The following is a 5,955-nucleotide window of genomic DNA, read 5'->3' as shown; positions in this document are numbered from 1 at the left end:
CCTAAACTTTGACCTTAGAGAAGGCCCCTGATTCACCAAGCCTTAGTTTTTTCATCTCTAGAATGGGATTAGCAGTGGTTTCTCAGCTGGTAAAGAATCCACCTGCAATGTGGGAGATCTGGGTTTGATCCCTGGCTTGGGAAGATCCCCTGGAGAAAGGAATGGTTACCCAATCCAGTATTCTGGCCTGAAGAATTCTCTGGGTCACAGAGTCAGACACGGCTGAGCGACTTTCACTTTAGTTTTTTCATCTCTAAAATGGGATTAGCAGTACATCCACAGTCCATTTTATGAAATCCATAGAGTTAGATATGCTCCAGAATTCAGGATTTTTCAACTCCAGTTGCATATAGTGCGTCTGCTCTATAGGATATCCCACCCCACCCCACTGGGGTCTGAAAGCACTTCTAATCAAACACATTAGTGTTTCTGAAACTGAACTTTTAAACATTCATACTAAGGGAAATAGAGATCATAATTTGTCTCATGTCTGTTCACATCTAATTTTGTTACCAAATAATTAATTTTTTTTTTTTAATTTTGACACACTTGAAGGGTTGGGACTGTAGAAAGGACCATCCTACCCTGTGTCTCTGTAGATAATGACACACAGCTCAGAGGGATCCAAAACGTTCCTGGTTTGAGGCCAGACCCACCCTGCTCTGAACTTTGGGATAAGACAAGTGTTGTGACAAGGCCAAGGGTGATGGGCGGAGAGAATCATCTTGGATCAGCTGTGCTGTTACCCAACTGTCTGAGTCATTGGTTCCAACTCCACAGATCCTGAGTAGCAGCTGTCGCAGGACCCTAGGCTTTTTTCAGATGTTTGATTAATCCACCTCCAAAGCTAGATCTTTCTCTGGTAGGTCCTCAGCGAAGACCCAGTCTGATGACAGTGACCAGCCTGACCATCAGGCTCACCATGAGCTCGTCCTCTGGCCTGGCCTCTGCAACCATCAAGGGCTACTTCCTCCGCCTGCTGCAGCTGCTCTCCACCTGCCTGGCCTTCTCGCTGGTGGCTACCACTGGCACTTGGAGGGAGACCATAGGTAACTGGTCCATGTTCATCTGGTGCTTCTGCTTCGTCGTGACCCTCCTTACTTTCATAGTCGAGTTATGTGGGCTCCAGTTCCTCTGGCCCTTTTCCTGGGACGATTTTCTCATCAACTATGCCTCCTACTCCACCCTCCTCTGCCTCTCGGCCTCCATTATTTACCCCACCATGTACATCCAGATCGTCCCTCGTGGCAGCTCCTGGAACCACGCCATTGCTGCTACGGCTTTCTCCTGCCTTGCTTCTGTGACGTATGCCACTGAAGTGGCCTGGATCTGTGCCCGGCCCAGCCAGATCACCTGCTATGTGCTCCCCATGCCAGGACTGCTCAAGGGGCTAGAGAACTTCGTGGCCTGTGTCATCTTCGGCTTCATCAGCAACACCTCCCTGTACCTGCACCAGCCGGCCCTGGTGTGGTGTGTGGCTGCGTACTCCATCTGCCTCTTCCTGGGGGCCATGACCCTCCTGCTGTATCTGGGAGGCTATAGCAACAAGTTGCCCTTCTGCTTCCCCATTTTCCTGTTGGGGTTGGCCCTGCTCTCCATCCTCCTCTACGCCAGCGCTCTGATCCTCTGGCTGCTCTACCAGTTCGACGAGAATTTTGGTGGCCAGCCCCAGCGGTCCAGTGATGTGAGCTGCCGTCATCAACTCACTCACTTGGTGTGCACCTGGGACCAAAGACTGGTTGTAGCCATCTTGACAGCAGTCAACCTGCTGATTTACGTGGCTGACCTGGTGTACTGGGCCCGCTGGGTCTTTGTTAGGGACTGAGGACCAGCCCAAGGACTCCTGATCCCCTCAGCTCACAGGAGGTATCTTCACCGAGCTCTGGTGTTCTCTGCTGCCCTCTTCCTGGCTCTCTCCCTCCTCACGTCCTGCCCCTCTCATCTCTCTCTCTTTTCTGTTTCCTTCGCTCCTTCTGCTCTGTGTCCTTCCTGCTTAGTGTGGTTGCCCATATCCTGTTTTGCCTCTTTGTCTTGCTTCTCTCATCTTTTCTACATTTTCTGCTTTCTGTCCCTTTTCTGGTCATCCTTGGTTTTCTTGTCTCCTGTGTCCTGACCCCCTCTCCCCATCTTCCTTCTTCTGATCCATCAGGACCTGAGACTCCTTCCTTCTCTGCCCACCGCCCCCTCCCGCCTCCTCACATCATACAGTCCTCTGTGCCTCTGTTCACACCCTGGGCCTCTGGAGGTCCTCATTGCCAAAGCGTGTCTGTCCCCCTGGCAGTGCCTTAGTTGGTATGTGTGTATGTGTGTATGTTGGGGTGGAAGCAGGTAGATAAGCATTGGGCTCACTTTCTCCCAGTAGAGGGGGGTGCACAGTGTGCCTCCCATTTAAATTAAAAAAGAAATATCTGGAGATCAATAACGTCCAACAGGCAGGATACTCAAAGCAGAGACCTTCGGTCCGTGGGCCCCACCTGGTGTTCAGCCTCACCTGAGATTGGCTCCAGAATTTTTGCAGGCTCACTAAACACTGACTGACTAAAGCACATTTTAGAGGAAGCCAGGAGTGAAAGCCCTCCAGGCCAACTACTCTCTGTGGAATCAAAAAAGGAGCTCGTGATGGACCCCAGGGTCTTGAAGACACGTGTCTGCAGTGTTGGTGAGGGGCAGCAATGTGGCCCTCCTGCCTCGGTGATTTAAACAGCTTGTCCTGCCTCTGCAGTGAGAAGAGCGTGGACCCACCAGCCTTAGAAGTGGTGTAAATGTGGACAAAGAATGTTGCCTGCATTTTCAGAAAACGGTGAATTATCTTGTCCATCGTGTCCTCAGGCCATCAGCCTCTGTTTCAGCCCTAATATCCTACCCTGACGGGAATTCAGAATGGAGAAAAACAAGGTACTGATCCTAGAAAGTTAAGATGCATATCAGAGGAATAGTTTTTGTGAGCCCAGAGCACTGTATCTTCCCATACATAGAAAAGCAGTAAAATCATTGACTTGAGATATCTGTTTTTTGCGATCAGCAGTAATCTACTGATTTTAACTACATGTGTTCCCCCAGCACCAGTAGTCTCCTGTATATCCTGACTCATCCCTTACCTCTTTGGATCAGTTCCTCAGAGCTATCTGAGAGTGTCTCCTTGGCTAGAGTCCTCAGTAACATCTCCAAACTAAACATAAATTTGTGACTTTTAGGTTTTGCTTTTTTTTTTCAGTCGACTACAGAAAGCACCCAGGGAAGGCTTCTCCTCTTCTCCTGAACTCTACGAAGCACTGAGCCTTGTACTGCCAGAGGCCTCTTGTGCCCATCTGCCTCCTTAGGGAGTCCAGATGAATTGGGGTGAGTCTCTCTTGGGTTTTAGATTTCCTGTTATTGTCTGATAATCCTAAATTTTATCCTGCGGTGTTAAGCTCCTCTCTGGAGGAGTAGGTTCTCCTTGAAACTTAGTTTTGAGAAGCAGTAACTGGTTTATCTTCAGTTAAAAGTTGTGGGAAGATTTTGCTCAGTTGAAACACACTCAATGGTAATGAAACAAAATCCATATTTATGGCAAGTTGAGAAAAATTGAAGCATAAACTTTTCCCTGCCCATTTGGGTCTCCTCCTTCACTTTTTTGTGTATTGCGCATCTGCATGAACTAGGCCTCCTTGGGAGGCAACATTTTTTCTTGATTTCATCAAAGATCACGGCTTCTTAGGAGATAATCTTCCTTCTTAATTCTGTGAGGGACCAAGATGACCCAGGCTTCTCAGGTAGATTCTTCCCAACAGTAAAGAATCCAGCTACCAGTGTAGGAGATGCAAGAGATGCAGGTTCAGTCCCTGGATTGGCAACATCTTCTGAAGGAGGAAATGCAACCCACTCCAGTATTCTTGCCTGGAAAACCCCATGGTCAGAGGAAGCTGGTGGACTATAGTCCATCAGATCGCAAAAGTCAGACACGACTGAGTGTGAACAAGATGACTCATACCCATTGTTCTCTTTGTTTGTGTAGATCTGGATTGAGTAAACTGACAATAATATATCATTTAATGTATAACTTTTTGTCTCAAAAGCTTATACAACTGTGCTTTGACCTATAACAGGTGGAACAGTCCTCAGAAAGATTTTTGAAAGACTGTCTCTTGGGTTATAATCCTCCAGGTTAGCTCAAATAAAAATTTCCACTTGTTTCTTAGATAGACTATGATTTTTTTTCATGCACATTGGATTATTCTCAGTTGAAGGATACTGGGAATAGTTTATTATGTTCATACAGAGTTTATACTTACAAGGATCTGCTTAATTGATAATTAAAGGAAATCTCACCCTGAATTGGCCAGATTGGGGTTCTTTTGACATTGAAAAATTAATATATTTTTGCATGTGCAGCTAGAGAAAACAGCTTGATAAACCATCCTTTTAAAATTCTTACCTTAAAGGAACAAAAGCCCTGTAGTGAAAACTTACATTTCTCTTCCTATGTCTTTGTGATTAAATGTACCTGATTTTAGGCATTTCCCCACCCCTCCCCGTGTTTTAAGAGCTTGGTCTCTGTTATTCAGAGGAACTCATATGGCAACCAGTGAAATACACTGGGATTTGAAGGAGACTTTTTGTCTGGCTCCTCCAACTCTTAGGGAAATTAGTTATAAAGGATCCCAACCCAGAAGGGTCCTTGGTCATCCTGACCTTCTTTTTACTCTCTTTACTATTTTTTTACTTTCCACATTTTGTGAGGGCTACATCCTTGCACCTTTGTGGTGGCACCTCCTTTTACTTTTGGTTTGGGTGGGTCTTCACTGCAGCTCTTCATTGCTACGCAGAGCTGCCCTCTAGTTGCAGTGTGCGGGCTTCTCACAGCAACAGCCTCTCTTGTTGCCTAGCACGGGCTCTGGCGTTTGTGGACACAGCAGTTGTGGGGCACGGCTTAGTTGCTCCGTGGCACGTGGGATCTTTCCAGACCATGGATCGAACCCATGTTTCCTGCATTGGCAGGCAAATTCTTTACCACCTAGTCACCAGTGAAGCCCCGAAATAGAAGGGTTTTTAATCTTTGGTTTCCAGAAAACCTTTCCTCTTATGCTATGATCTACAACAAATTCGTAAAGTATACATTTGTAAATAAAGATGTAACATTTATCTTTTTCTCTTTACCTGATCCCTCTAGAACTTGGCTTATCCAGCTTGCTCTCCTGTGGACTTGATGGTTTATTGTGACCAGATTACAACTAGTTATACTATTCACTGTTTTAATTTGTTGTCTCTTACTGTTTTCTAATTATGTCTGCCTCATGCCTCTCTCTGCTGTACTATGACTTTATTAACGTCACCACTCTATCACTTATATTCTGTCTGCTTCTAAGATTGCTATCTCTTATTTTACCCAATGTGTAACCAAGCCTCCGACAAAATTAATGATGGCTAAACATGTTACTCTGGAGAAGGCTATGGCATCCCACTCCAGTACTCTTGCCTGGAAGATCCCATGGACGGAGGAGCCTGGTAGGCTGCAGTCCATGGGGTCACACAGAGTCAGACACGACTGAGGTGACTTAGCAGCAGCAGCAAACATGTTACTCTACCATGTATAAAACTCTACATAGAGTAACTGTAATACTGCAACTCTAGATTTTAGGAGAAGCAACAGGAGAAAATATTTCCTAGATCCCAAAAGACTAGTGAGACAGGTGATCCATAGAATTTGGGGTTATCAACAGGACCTAATCTGAAAAACTAGCGTATTAAGTGGCCTATCGAAAGAATCCTTGCCTGATTTAGGAATGAGTCTTTCTAGTGCCCTCGGACAAACTGGCTATGAAATGCCTCTCAAACCTTGGTCAAAGTTTGACCAGGAGAAATTGCCAAGGACAAAGAACATGGCTTGCCATTTCAGTAAACAATGGATGTTGCCCTCTATGTATCCATCAGCCACTGCAGCCACCTTCAAAAGTGCAACCAGAGAGGAATTCAGAA

The 5,955-nt window shown here is 46.0% G+C and overlaps 1 pseudogene; it reads left to right on the top strand.

The window, feature by feature from the left end:
• Positions 1 to 889: 889 nt before the first annotated feature.
• On the top strand, positions 890 to 1,847 carry LOC138095480 (myeloid-associated differentiation marker-like; annotated as a pseudogene).
• Positions 1,848 to 5,955: the final 4,108 nt, after the last annotated feature.

The sequence above is a fragment of the Capricornis sumatraensis genome, chromosome 19 (assembly GCF_032405125.1).
Source record: "Capricornis sumatraensis isolate serow.1 chromosome 19, serow.2, whole genome shotgun sequence".
Taxonomy (NCBI): Eukaryota; Metazoa; Chordata; class Mammalia; order Artiodactyla; family Bovidae; genus Capricornis; species Capricornis sumatraensis.
This window is presented reverse-complemented; position numbering and strand designations above follow the sequence as displayed.